Source organism: Pinus tabuliformis, chromosome 9 (assembly GCF_031772625.1).
Source record: "Pinus tabuliformis cultivar Carrire ecotype Pingquan chromosome 9, CPIR1, whole genome shotgun sequence".
Classification (NCBI taxonomy): Eukaryota; Viridiplantae; Streptophyta; class Pinopsida; order Pinales; family Pinaceae; genus Pinus; species Pinus tabuliformis.
The window spans coordinates 304,044,699-304,060,435 of record NC_142307.1 but is presented as its reverse complement, the minus strand read 5'-3'; the positions used below and the strand labels follow the sequence as shown (position 1 = coordinate 304,060,435).

Sequence of the window (15,737 nt, the reverse complement as noted above, 5' to 3'; positions counted from 1 at the left end):
GTGAAAAGAAAAGCTAACAGGGTAGCAGATCATTTGGCGAACGAATGAGTGATTAATAAGGAGAGGGACACTCGACACGTATGGGAGTTGTTACCCCCAGGCAAACTGTTAGAGGACTATCTCTGTTAGGCTACCAAAGATATGGAGCAATGGGAAAGGTTGAGATCAGTGGAGGAAGACCAAGGATAAAATGGCGTGAGGACCAATTTTGGAAGTGTTGTAGGTTTGTCATCTCATTAATCACTGTGTGGATTAATGGCGACACATTGATTCAGTGAAAAGTAGAGAAATCGGGGCTTAAGATTAAATCCATCGAAAAGAAAAAGATCAATGACGCAGGGAGGAAGGACCGAGAAGCGTCCGATGGGTTGGATCGACAGTCATCGCTCGGCAGAAGAGCGCGTAAGTTAATTCGTGAGGAAGTGGTTTCTTGTACCACAAGTGGTATTTTGGAATGGGTCTAAATTGTAATCAGTATTGCGAGGAAAGCCTTTGATTCCACTCTTCAAGTGACACATAGCAGCGATGAGAAAAAAGGATATTGCACTTCGTGCAGGTATTCCTCGAGCTACTTTCCACCCGAAATTTGTGTGGACCGTTGGATCCACGAAGGGTAGTTCAATAGTGGAGGGTCGAGTGTGCAAGTGGAAGGTCGGATGCAAATTTACGATTCAATGTTAGTTGTTTATCGTTAATGTAATTGTCAGGGCGCCGTACCGGGAATGCGGACCTATTGTTTTTATGGTAGCGAATGTAATAATTTTGAAATCTGACCTTATGGGTTGCGGGTCGGGTTTTTGTGTATTACTTGTGTTAGCCACTTCTCCCGATAGCGGGGGATGGTTCTGAGTTTTAAAGATTTAAAGCCAACTCCACTTCAGATAGGTCATGTGGACCATTTTTTGGTAAACACAAGGAAGTTTGGTTTACCTTGTAAAATATGTAATGTACTTGTTTCGGTTAATAGAAAGATCCTTTCTTACTTAACCAAAAAAAAGAAATTTGCACCAAAAAAAAATTTGATCCTTTGGAAAAACATGTTAAAATGGTGGTTAAGATGAATCTAAATTAATTATTTAGTTTAACTATTATATAAAAAATTAACATATCCATAAAACCATCACGCCTAACATTTATAATTTTCTAGTGTTTTTTAATCTAGTACAATCACTTATTTGTGACATGTAAAGTAACATAAATATATTTTAACTTAAAAATATTAAAACCTAGAAATTTTCTTCTCATTTTCTTATAAATTAAAAATTAATATAAATTATGCTATTTAATACTTTCATATATTATGTGATAATTATTAATATTTTTTATATAAATTCTATTTCTAAGATTAAATTTCTCACATAAAACTCATAATAAAAATAATAACCATTAACTAATTTAAAAAATCTGAGAACGTGCCATCAACTATAACCAATCCAAATATGTCAAAGAACTTGGAGCACAAACCTAACAATACAACATAATAAATTTAGGTGTTTTCTAAGTGGCCTTCAAATTTGCCGGAACTGTTTTTATAGCTATAACTTAGATTTAGAAAAATACTAAATTTCCATAATTTTACACGCAAATTTGAGAAGCTAACCCTTAAATTTATTTACGAATGCTCGACACAAACTAGTGTATCTTCATTCAAAAACCAACGCTATTTTATTGTTAGAGTTTCCACTCAAACTGTTAAAGACATCAGATAGAAATTCAAGTCAAGGACTACAAATTGATTTGCTTTGCATGTTCTGTAAGTAAAGCATGTGCAGGACCTTTTCCTCGGTTACTCTAATTAATATACACAGTCCTATACTCATCAGCTTTGACTATTTTGTACAGCCTGGGGTGAGCTCCATTGATCAGTTGGGGAGCAGCACCAATCAACGCATCCTCTTGTGGACTCAAAAACATGACGATTGACATTCGATTCTTCTTTGTATTCGTTATTGCGCGGTGCTCGACACTGGTGTATTTCCCATTGCTTATTATCTGCCATTAAGGAATCCCCTCATCATTTTACAGAATCATTGCTAAAGTAAGTTTAATCCAAGTAACAAACGATATAAATGCTAAAAGAAACTTAAAGAATTTCACTTGCATCTAACAAATCTCCGATGGTGATAATAAGAGCTCTAGAACAGAGGGCACAGTGAACCCGTCATCGTCTTTCCGAACTTGCAGGCCGTCGACCCCCTCATCCAGCAGAACCGTCAGCATTTCTGCATTAGAATGGGGTTTAACCCCATTCACCATTTCTGGCTGAGGGCAAGGTTGGTAATAATTGATTCCCAGTCGGAGCAGTGGTTCTTTGTGGAGGATTGAGATATAACTTGGATCCAGCCCCAAACCCTCAGAAAGAAAACCCAACAACTTCTCCATAAGCCTCATTACCTCTTCTCCATATTTTTCAAAGGTTTCCCTTCATAGTGCGTACAATAATGTATCAGAATGGAAGTTGCACGCTCTTGTTCTTCTGAGATAGTAGTAGGTAGGTCAGCTACCAATGCCAGAGCATCTAAAATAATTGTTTTGGGGTTTTTGGTTTACGTTTTTGGAAGACCAATGAATGAAGACATATGTAGAATTAAAGTAATTAATCCTTTGGGCTATATTAATACTTCATCAAAGGGCTGTTATAAAGCATTACACAGTGATATAGATAAAAAATAGTGGTGAGTAAAAAACAACAAAAAATATGATTATCATAGTTTCTAAAACAAAACAATCATAAGTGGGAAAACCTTCTAAACTACATTCCAAAGGTTCAAGGTAGTATACTTAAGCTTACACGCTGATGATTTATTGATTAGAGGGGATTAGCTAAACAGACAGTTCATTAATCCATTCTCTTAATAGATGATAACTTTAGGAACTTATAGGAATTAGTTGAGACACAATTATTCCTACCTAGATATCTCTATAAGTCATAAGCATATGAAGAAAAACACAATGATTGATAACTGGAAAAACTTACAGGATAACACAAACTGTGTAAAACCAGATTCAAAATCCTCTGCTTTGTATTAAGGTTCCAGAAAGACTGAATACATCAAGTGTCTACAAAAGCATCCTTCAAAGGTGGCTTCCAGGTTCAAAGTAGTATTAACAGTCAAGGCTTTACAAACAATGAACTATGAATCTTGAACTCCAAACTTAAAACATCTCGAGAAGAGAGTTATTGTTGAGAAGAGTTATTTATACAATAATAAAACTAAGAAATATCTTAAAACTAATTAAGATTTATTCTAGGAAAGGAAAATATCTTCATGCAAGAAGACAGGGGTAGCTATTGAACTGCTTCTTATTGTCCCTCTTATTCAAGTTGTGCTGGCTTTGTTGGTTCATATTTTGCCATTTAAGCTGCTAAATTGTTTGTATCCTTTGCGCTGGTTGATTTCTTTAGTTTGATCTTTCATCTGATACCCTTTAAACTCTATAAATCTCCTTTGACCTTGTTGAGTAACCTTTACTATGCATTCTTACCTTTACAATGCTTTTCAGGTTTTCACTGTGTTTTTCAACAGTAAATCCTTTTAGATTTGTGTTACATGTTAAATTAAATTGATATGGTCTTCATATTTGCCTTCAAACTGTGTGCAGGCTTTTTCTTTGTAAGCTTGGAACAGAAACTTTACCTACAAAACACAGAAATTATTAAGAAAAACAGAGGTGACAGAGGAGGACATCAATGGCTTTTTGAGCTTGAAAGGCTATTGGAAGGAGTCCACAGCATATTGGAAGGTAAAATGATGGTTTATATGGTCGCAGAGGTTTATAGAGGCTTCGCTATGTAAAACAAGCGAAACAAAGGAAAATGCCCATTTTGGCGTTTAAACGGGAAAAATAGTTTTCCTTTTAAAATACGGCACGAAGTGAATAGTGATCGTTTTGTCGTTTTGCGAAAGGCGGTTTTCATCGTACTATTTATGAAGCGCAGGCGGTTTTGGGAAGGGTCACCCGAAATGATCTGAGCTTGACACATAGCAAGGGAAGTCAGTGGAAAACCACTTTTCGAGTGGGTAATGCCCGTACAGAGAGCGTACCCAAAATCGCCGAGGGTCGTTGGATTTGGACGGATTAGATCGGACGGTAGCCGAGCGAAGGAGTAGTACGAAGGGTACGAACGATTAAATATGGCAGTAATGGCTGTATTATGGCTTAAAACCTAGATTAGCGGTGTTTTTATGGTTAAACGAAGGTTTAGTTATTTCTTTGTTTAAATCATAAAAAATGATTTAACAAAGAAATTCTTTGCAAAACGCATATGGCGGACTTGAAATTTTATGAACTTAGGGGGATAATGGTATCGGGTCCAGGTTTATATCACATATCGCAATCGCAGTTTAATGGAGGATGGCTCATCGCAAAGCCATGCGATAGGCACCGGACGTGAGGTGGGAATAAACAATATACGATATGTGATCAGGTCCGAGTCCCAATCGCAAACGGAGATTGCAATTGGCGGAGGTTTATGTTGTTAGCGGGACTTGCAATGAGGGGTGGATGCAATATGGGTATATATTATAATATATATTTGGTCGGGTCCGGGCCCATCGTTGATTGCATATCGCAATCAGGGAAGAGTGTATTCATATGAATGGCTTGCGATGCGATTTTAAAATACATAGTTTTATTATAAAACTAAGGTTTTAGGATATTTAATAAAGAAGTTAATAATATACGGGAAAGTGGAATTTTAGGGGTTTAATACTATAGTTAGTGTTAATATGGAAAATGAGCGGAAAAAGGGTAAATATATGTGAAAAGGGGATTTATAGGCGGAAAAGGGAATTATATGAAATATGAGTGGAAAAGGGGAAATACACTAAGTAAAGTGCTTTTTAATGATTTATTTGTTTTTCATATATGCATCAATACTTAGGGAAAACATATTTTTGTGGGTTTTTTTATGTAAAAAGGGATTTTACATGGGATTTTCACTTTTCCTAGGCAAAAAGGGTTTTGACCTTAGGAAAAGGGGTTTTTGTGGAAAATGAGTGAATATGAATGTATGAAGGTGGGAAGGGGTAATTAGTGAATATAGGGATGAATGGGGATGAATGGGAAGTTAATTAATCTATGTTGTAGACCTTCTTTTGCTTTGTGTAATTGAATCATGGACATAGAAACATATGGTGAAACATGATAATGTACCTTTAGTCTAATGAATAATCAAACTTCTGCAACCTTTCTCTACTTACCCTTTGCTTATCCTATCATTTTTTCTTCACTTAATGGGTGCATTCAAGCTAATGAGCACCTTATTATTCTCTATCTAACTACTTATCTGCGAAGATTAAACAGTTTGGCAAAATATTTATTCTCTAATTATAACATCAAATTTAAAGCCCGAAGCAGTCAAGATTAAACTATTTGACTGTCATGGGTTGTGGCATTTAAAACAAGCTGCACACAACCATTATTTTGTAGCAACAGAGTAGTGGCATTTAGACTTGCTCACTTTCAGAGTTTATTTGTTTTCTTTTCTTTCTAACCTAGCATTTTCTTTTTGCCTTGATTTTTTAGAGCATCTACCCTAACATTTTCTTTGATATGGACATCATCATCAAGATATATTTTAAACTAACATTTTATTCACTATTGTTATGTCCATATCCTAACTTAATATTTTTTCAAATATTCTATCTTATTAAAACAAAAAAAATGCTACAACACATGCTTTGAAATATCTTACACAATGTGTATAGTGATGGACGTACCTATATGTGGAGGGCGTTTTGGGCCAGTGCTCAACTGCTTTAACTCGTTCTGGACAAATATAATGAACAAGAGCATCAACCCAATCCAAGACCGTGTCATCAGAGATGTCAAAGAACTGGCCATAGCCTTCAAGCATGAGATGACCTGGCCTCACAGGGTACTGTTTAAGTTTCTCTTCTACAGAAAGATTGGAGAACTCCTGTGAAAGCCGTTTCACAGTCTCTAGCAATGACAAAGGTATGCCATGATTCATAATCTTTAAAAAATAATCCTAAACATAATACCAAACGTTCAGGTAGTTTGTTTGATAGTCGACAAATAAATGATAGAGAAAAGAAAAAACTGTGATTGCAATGACAAACCTGAAAGAAACCCCATTCCTCGGATGCTTGGGCTATTTGACTAACAATGTTGGAACGTTGATCGATGTGTTCCAGCCCTGCTAGATTGATTACAGGAAGAGATTGTTGGACTTGAAGAGTATGGGATGGCCTCCGATCCGAGGGAAGAATGTAGCGTGCGGGGACTTCCTTCACTTGAAAGACTTAGTAGGCCAATTGATCTCATGTAGCTTCTGCATGAGATCAATCGGCCTACTAAGTCTTTCAAGCTGCTTGTCAAGAGCATCCATGGTAGCGGATGAAGATTCCATTATGGTAGCAGGTAGTGGAATCGGGGTTGATCCGAAATTTTGGAGACATGATTATATAAGTATTTGCAAACACCAGATTGACTTGCCTATAATTGAAAGTGTGCTTTTTTCCCTTTACCAGGTATCATACAATAATGACCATGGTTGAGGTTAGTATGATAATGAGCCTGGTTGATGTTGTATTATTATTTTTAATTGTTTTAATATTATATATTTTCCATAGGAGTCTTTATCTCTATCTCTTTTTGGCAGAAGAAAACCCAAAAATCCTGAACTCTTATTTTTTAATTTAAAAGGTTCTTCCATTTTTAATTTTATAATTTAATATTTTATTTTTATTTTATTTTATTTTATTTCCATTTCTTTTTTTATTTGAATTTCTACTTTAATATCTATTTTAGGTAGTTGTCTACATTTATATTTATATTTTTTTAATTTTAAAAAAGTATTTATAATTTAATAAATTATTGGGATATATTTTAGAAAGAATATGTCACAGATATCTTTTGGTGTTAAAAAACTAATATCTTTTTGGTGTTAAAAATTTAATATTTATTTGTATATATATTATATGTTTTTTTTTTTTAAATATATGGATAGTTTATTATATTAAGAAATTGAATTCATTATAAGTATATATTTATTATAAATTTAACATCTTATATGCCAGAATTTTATGGAAGTGGGGAGAATAATGCTCTAAATCAAATTTAGAATAATATTTAAATATATACCTATATAGATTTAAATAAAAATGTGTAGAATTGAAACTTGAACATAATTTTCAAATTATAAAAATTAGAATTAAAGTAAAAGTTAACTAAAATAGTCGAGGGTGTTAACATTTAAACAAAATTTTTTGACAAACCTTATTGTATCCATGTGATGGGAAGTTCAATGTGAGACATATCACCACTCAAACCTAAAAAAATAAAAATAAAAAAATTGACTAACATAGTTATTTAAATTAAATAGCTTCTAAACATAGATAACGATCAAAACACTTACTTTACAATAGATATCACATTTTCATGATTAAAAAAATCATAAAATTTAATTAAGTTATAAATCTATTATTATTATAATAGATAATCATAGGATAATGTATATTTTTGTAAACATCATTTATTAGCCATATGCTTATCTATTTCACCCTCACATATAGGTTGTTGATTCTTATTTTTTTAATTTAATAAATGGTGGGAAATATTTTTGAAGGAATATGCGGAGTTGTCTATTTTTTTAACAATATTTATTAGGAGTAGGTATCTATTTTTGTTTCTCTTTTTATTTTTATTTTTATTTCAATTTCAATTTCAGGGGAGAACCCAAAAATCCTGAACTCTTATTTTTAATTTAGGAATAGTTATCGAGTTTTATTTTTATAATTTAGTTTTTTGTTTTTATTTTATTTCAATTTCCTTTTCTATTTCTACTTCTATTTTAATTTCAATTTTAGGTGGTTGTCTACATTTATATTTATATTTTTTTAATTTAAGAAAGATTGTTGGCTTTTATATTTATAATTTAATAAAGTGTGGGGATATATTTTAGAAAGAAGATGTGAGAGATATCCTTTTGTGTTAAAAAACTAATATGCCTTGGTGTTAAAAACTAATATTTATTTGTATATATATTATATGTTTTTTTTTTTTAATATATGTATAGTTTATTATATTAGGAAATTGAATTCATTATAAGTATATATTTATTATAAATTTAACATCTTATATGCCAGAATTTTATGGAAGTGGGGAGAATAATTCTCTATCTCCAATTTACAATAATATTTGGATATATATCTATATTTATTTACTATACCTCTAGTTTATTTGGATATATATCTATATTGATTTAAATAAAAGTGTGTACACTTGAAACTTGAACATAATTTTCAAATTATAAAAATTAGAATTAAACTAAAAGTTAACTAAAATAGGGTGAGGGTGTTAACACAATTGGAAAAAAGAACGTTGGCAAGCCCTTGTGTATCCAAGTGATAGGAAGTTCAACCAGAGACATGTAGCGGCGAAAACTAAAAAAATAAAAAGATAAAAATTAACTAACATAATTATATAAATTAAATCGTTTCTAAACATAGATAAACATCAAAAACACTTACTTTACATTAAATATTACATTTCCATGATTAAAAAATCATAAAATTTAACTAAGTTATAAATCTGTTATTATTATAATATGAATTAAACATCCATGAATTATAATATTTTAACTAAACTACTAAAAATATTTTAAAATATTGAGTGGAGGTTAAATCATACCATCCATTGGTATCTCTATTTAATATATCCATTGGTATCTCTATTTAGTAACAGGGTTAAAATATTCTTAGATGTAGCGTGCACGGGCTTGCTTCACTTGGCTTTCATGTGTGAAGAGCATCCATGGCAGATGGTAGAGAATCCATTATTGTAGGAGGCAGTGGTATTGGTGTTTATCAGAAATTTATTGTAGGAGGCAGTGCAATTCAGAGACATGATTATATAAATATTTACAAACATCACATTGGCCAAGCATGATACACATCAAAATATTTTTGTCCATCGAAAGTGCGATATTTTTTCTTTAACGAGCTATCATACTATAATGATTATGAAAATATTTTTGTCCACCGTTAATAATAGAAATTGTGATTTTTTTCCTTTACCAGCTATCATACAAATATAACTTTTCATAATTTATGGCATTCAAATAACATGAAAAACCTTGATGGGTTATATATATATATATATATATATTCAAATTAATTGTCGTGCTTTCAGTCGATTATCTCTAACTTAAAAATGCCATTAAATTACTATCCCAAATTTCCCCAACCAATGTTCTCTTATAGTGGAGGCGTGCATGCAGAATAACTTAATCACATTCATCGACAATATATGTGTCCGGGCCTGATGAAGCCATTAAACTCCACAAGGTAGCATTTCAAATATTTTTCATGTTTGATTCACTCGCATTACCTGAATACTTCAATCAAGCTTATGTAATATTTAAATGGATATCCTGTATATTGTATTCACAGTTTCCCTGAGCTAGGGCATCACAATTACTACACCATAATTTTCAGTTATATAAATAATTATAATAAAGTGCTTATAATTTAGTTAAATTTTATAACTGTTTAAAATTTTGGGAATATGAGATGGTTGATGTTTATTGGCATTTATTGATGAATATGTTATTAAGTATTGATAATAAAATTAAAGTTATGGAAGTCTTTTTTTAAAATAGATAGGTCTATAAACATAACTATTAAAATAAATAATTTAAAACTTTGGTGTAATTTTTCTTTTCATATGAATAATTTATCCTTAAATATTAATACATTTTACTTAATAACTAGGATATACCATTCTTAAATATACAATATGCCACATGTAATCATGGACTACCTTACAACTATAGATGTGGTCCTACAAAGTTTTCATAGATAATGAACTATTCCATCTATGATGACTATGAGAGATATAGTTAGTAATATATACTTCAATGCTTTAATCATGGATTTTCTTTTGTCATGTTCCTTTTGGTAGAATAAATCAATTCCCCACATCATGTTCACTTATGATGCTCGACGTTTCAATTACGATTCTATTTTATCATCTCCTATTCTCATTAGATAGTTGAAATATAAATGTGAAAATCATGAAATCAACCTTGATGGTCAATATGATCTAAAGAGGGATATTCTCATAGAATTATGGATAGTGTTTCCTTCTGCTTAGTGCAACCTTTCCATTTATCACTTCAATTATTTTACAAATGAATATTTGGTTCCTATTTTCAATTAATTCATTTTTCATAACACTCGATATATTATCATAAAATATTAATAAGTTTTACATATTTTAGTTAAAAACTAGCATATATCATTCTTAAATGTACAATATGAAACATGTAATCATGGAGTACCTTATAATTATAGGTGTGGTCCTACATATTTTTCATAGAGTAAATGAATTCTTCCATCTATGATGACTCACACCAATTAGATCTTCATAAAGTACATTATTTTATGTGAGATATAGTTAGTAATAGCTACTTCCATGTTTTAATCGTGGATTTTGTTTTATCATGTTCCTCTTGGTAGAATAAATCAATTCCCCACATCATGTTTTTTTTTTCTAAGCAACATTACCTACTTTTGTATTAATATTTACAGCTGAAACTTTACATTCGAGATTTCTTGCTGCCCATGTCCGTGAAGGGCGCCATGGGCAGCTATGACATAGTCCCAAAACCCATTACATCTCTGTAAAACCCACCACCAGAAGGTACCTAGACATCTCCGTAAAAACCACCAACAAAAAGACTCAAAACATCTCTGTGAAACCCACGCAGGGGCAGAGTTTGCCATTTGGATACAGGGCATGTGGTTATGGCCCAAACCAAAAAAACTACTATCCGTAACGGAAGAGAAACCAAGAGACAACAGTAGATACATAAGACCCAGAAACATAATTCAACAGAAAACACTAGAAAGACACAAGACAACAGGAGAGATAACAGAACCGACCACGATCCCACACGCGTCCAGGCAGTATGCGGGAGAGCCACCTGGGCCTAGTCCACGGTCGCGTCTTCCCTCGGCTCGTCCTCTGGCTCAGCTTCACGAATCCAAGCCCAACCATGTCCTTCTGGTAAGCTGTCCATGAAGGCCGGCAATTCAGGTTCGCGCGAGTGGCTGGATGGGTGGTCATGCTCTCGCAGTGCGTCATCCCTTGAGCTTGAGGCCTCACCCATTGGCCTCTTACCTTTGTCCACAACCTGACATTCTTCCGCCAGAGCCTGAGGCAAACTTCCTTCTTGCACCAGGGGAATTCCCCCTTCATTATCCAAGGGATTTTCCATTGCAGGTGGCCGAGGCAAGCCATCCTCATTCTCTTCCGGTATCCTGGTGAATAACACAGATATGTGGGCATTGATGCCCAAATTTTCTCTGGAATTGCCCAGTGTAAAGATGACAGAGCCAAACGCAGGTAGGCTTGGCTCGCCATTGTTGGACCCTCCAGCTTCCACAAATTGGCTAGCCTGCACCTGAGGAGCTCCCACACGTCGATGGCAGTAAACACAGCAGCAATGGTGATGTAAGTCAGCTGCAGGCCCGCGAGAGGATCTGGCTCGCCCTGAGCCTCTGCCTCTACGACATGGCATTCTTTCCCGCACCATTCTTCCAGATACCTCTTCCTCAGACGGAGTTCCCTTCCAATTCGGCTCACGGTGGCAAACAAATGAATGCAAGCATGAACCAGGGAGGACCAGCAGTCGGCCAGCCTCCCCCAATTCCACAATAACCCCAGAATTCGCAGAACGCAGAGCATGAACACCATAGTTTTGGGTTTCAACTGCCCCCAAATCGAATTTCTTATCGACCCCTTCATTCCTTCGAATTGTTCCCGCATTGAATGCGGCCATCAACCTCCGCTATGGTTCCTGCGCCTTCATAAAGGCTGGTGTGCTGCATTGCATGGCGATGGGAGGTGGCGGCGAGGAGCCTTAAAGCCCTCCGTCCGTCGCATGTCCTATCGACCGTGGCAAGTGGCCTTACCTGGTTATGCGAGGTGGCACCCGCATCCGGGGATTCCCCACATCATGTTGAATTATGTTACTAGATGTTTTAATTAAGATTCTATTTCATCACGTTCTAGTGTCATGAGATAATTGAAAAATAAATGTAAAAATAATTAAATAAACCTTGACGGTGAATAAGATTTAAAGAGGCATATTCTGATAGAGCTATTGAGAGTATTTCCTTCTCCTTAGTGCAACCTTTCAACTTATCACTTTAATTATTATAGAAATGAATATTGGATTCCTATGTCCAATTATTTCATTTTGTGCATAACACTTGGTCATTTCCCTTTAAATATTAATAAATTTTACATAATTTAATTATTAACTAGCATAATGTGAAAATCATTAAATCAACCTTTGTTGGTCAATAGTATTTAAAAAAGAATATTCTCATAGAATTCTTGATAGTGTGTCCTTCTTCTTAGAGCAACCTTTCCATTTATTACTTCAAATCCTTTAGAAATGAATGTTGGGTTCCTATGTTCAATTCTTTCATTTTTTATATAACACTTCCTATCTTCTCTTCAAATATTAATAAGTTCTACATAATTTAGTTAATAACTAGCATATATAATTCTTAAATATATTGCATGCAACATGTAATCATGAACTACTATAAGAAGAAGAATCTAGATAAAACTAACCCTTACAATGGTTTAGAGAATGATATTTCTAGCCTAAGGAATGTCGGTAATATCCTTTTAATAGGTGACTTTAATGCTCGAACTTCAAACAACCAAGCTATTATTCTAAGCAATCATTCCAACCCTAATCCTCTCTGGTTAGACAAAGACCCTACTCTGGCTAGTAGGTACAAAAGGAGCTCTGAAGACCTCGGGGAAAATTTGTTTGGGTCGGAGTTAGTCAATCTTTGTAGTGCTCAAGATCTCATAATTTGCAACGGTCTAAAGAAGTGGCCCAATTCCAGCAAGATGATCTGCATCCATGGACTTGGTAGCAGCATGGTAGACTACGTTATTTCCGATCTCCCATTATACAATGAAATAATAAATTTTGACATCTTAAACGACCACAAACCTGACTCTGATCATAGACCTTTACTTATAACTCTCAATTTTTCATGCATAGAGTTCCCACAGAAAATAATACTTACAGCCAAAAGAACTTAATATTTGATAGAAATAAAAATGATATCTTTCTAAATGAATTAAAAACTAATTTGTTTCCTTTATCTAGTATAGACAACATAGAAGACCTCTATCATAATTTTACTACAACCCTCTCATATTCTATTAACAAGTTCTCAATTGAAGTTTCAAATAATAAAAGAAATAGCAAAACCAATCCATGGTATGACAAAGATTGTAAAAGTGCGAGGAGAGCAATTAAGGAAGCTGTTGATGAATCTCTTAAAATGGACAAGATAAAAATATACAAAGCCCTAACTAAAAGGAAAAAGATCTTAGATAATAATAAAATTTCTCTTCATGATTGTTTTTCCTATCTTAAAAAGCTTTATGGATCTCCAAATGTCATCGATAATTTGGAAACCCTGCTCACAACGAAAGAAGTTTTCTCCTTAGAAGACATTAAGTTTTGGGTTAATCGCCTCGCTAATGGGAAAGATAAGGACATTGAAGGTTACCAGGCGGAAATCTTAAAAATAGGAGGTCCTGTCCTCATCCATCACATCCACAAGCTTTTCAATCAAGCAGTCAAGCAAGGGTTCCCTAAACCTTGGATTGAGAGCCTCATTATCCCTATTTTTAAAAGTGGGGATATAAATAACCCCTCTAATAATTGGAAAATTATGATCAACCCTCTCTTAGCTAAGTTATATGGTAGTATTTTGGAAAAGAAGTTAAGCATATGGCTTGAAAGTGTAGGTAAGTGGGCTAAAGGCCAGGCACTTATTTTGGTCTTGAAAATAACTATAAAACAACAAACCTCGTAATGTGGGATAAAAAGAAGTTCCTCTTTGAAACTTTAGTCACTTGTGTTATCTTATATGGCTGTGAGGTTTGGGGTTGCACCATCTCTAGAGAATCATGGAGAAAGATTGAGCAAATCCAGAAGCGTTTTATAACTTATAACATGAAAATTAAAATTAATACACCCTATCCTATTCTCCTCATAGAAGCAAGTCTTTCCCCTATTGAGAACCTAGCTATGATTAGGTTTCTGCTATACAAGCACAAACTCAATAACATAGACGATCATAGACTTCCAAAGCTACCTTTAAATTCTAGCCAAAACCACCTAAGGCTCAATTGGGGGTGGCATAAAGACACAAGGGCCTAGTTAAACTATTGGGAGATCAATGAGAATGATGCATTGCAAAACATAAATAACATTAAAGATATTGTTATTTCTAAGTTCAAAGAAAAATGTGGTGTGAGAAAGATTTAGCGGCTAAAAGAAAATTAAGTTATTATAAGAAGGTCATCAACCCCACCCTAGAAGATCAAAAGTATCTCTTATTTTAACTAGCTCAAAGAAGAAAATTAATATAGCAAAGATTAGAACAAATTCTCATGAGCTCCATAGTGAAACAGGTCATTGGGCAGTTCCTAAAATGCCATGGATGGAAAGGATCTACCATATATGTGAGAATAGGAACATTGAGGATGAAAACCACTTCCTCTTAGAGTGCCCCATGTACAACCACATTAGATCTCAGTTTCAAAATCTTTGTTACAATACTAACCTTCCTAGCCTTTTACAATGTCAAAATTATAGTGAGCTCGGGAGGCTTCTCCCCAAGCTTTTTGAGCATACGAATACAATCTTAAATCAAAATAAATAATTTGTTTCTTTAGGTCCAATAGACCAATGTTTGGTCTCAGCAGACGTTAACCATCATCATCATCATCATCATCAATTAGAGATGTGGTCCTACATACGTTTCATAGAGTAAATGTATTCTTCCATCTATGATGAGTCATGCCAATTCTATCCTCACAAAGTAAATTATTTTATGCGAGATATAGTTAGTAATAGCTACTTCCATGCTTTAATCATGGATTTTCTTCTATCATGTTCCTTTTGGTAGAATAAATAAATTCCCCACATCATGTTGACTTATGCTACTCGATGTTTTAGTTACGATTCTATTTCATCATGTTCTATTGTTAGGAGATAGTTTAAAAACAAATGTTAAAATCATTAAATCAACCTTGATAGTGAATAATATTCAAGGAGGGATATTCTCATAGAACTATCGATAGTGTTTCCTTCTCTTTAGTGAAACTTTTCAATTTATCGCTTCATTTCTTTTAGAAATGAATATTGGGTTCCTATGTTCAATTCTTTCATTTTGTGCATAACACTTGATATCTTCTCTTCAAATATCATAAGTTTTACATAATTTAACTAATAACTAGCATAATCGTTCTTAAATACACAATATGAAACATGTAATCATGGACTAGCTTATAATTATAGATGTGGTCCTACATACGTTTCATAGAGTAAAAGACTTCTTCTGTATATGATGACTAATGCCAATGCTATATTCACAAAGTACATTATTTTATGATAGATATAGTTAGTAATAGCTACTTCCATGCTATAATCATGTATTTTCTTTTATCATGTTCTTTTGGTAGAATAAATCAATTCCCCACATCATGTTGACTTATGCTACTCGATGTTTTAATTAGAATCCTATTTTATCATGTTCTAATGAGAGTTGAAAAATATATGTGAAAATCATTAAATCAACCTTTACGGTGGAGGGATATTCTCATAGAACTATCGATAGGGTTTCCTTCTCATTAGTGCAAATTCAGCGAACCCATTGCAC

General features: G+C 33.7%; 1 pseudogene; it reads right to left on the bottom strand.

Annotated features, from left to right (window-relative positions):
- Positions 1–1,725: 1,725 nt before the first annotated feature.
- On the bottom strand, positions 1,726–6,376 carry LOC149148431 (oxoglutarate-dependent flavonoid 7-O-demethylase 1-like; annotated as a pseudogene).
- Positions 6,377–15,737: the final 9,361 nt, after the last annotated feature.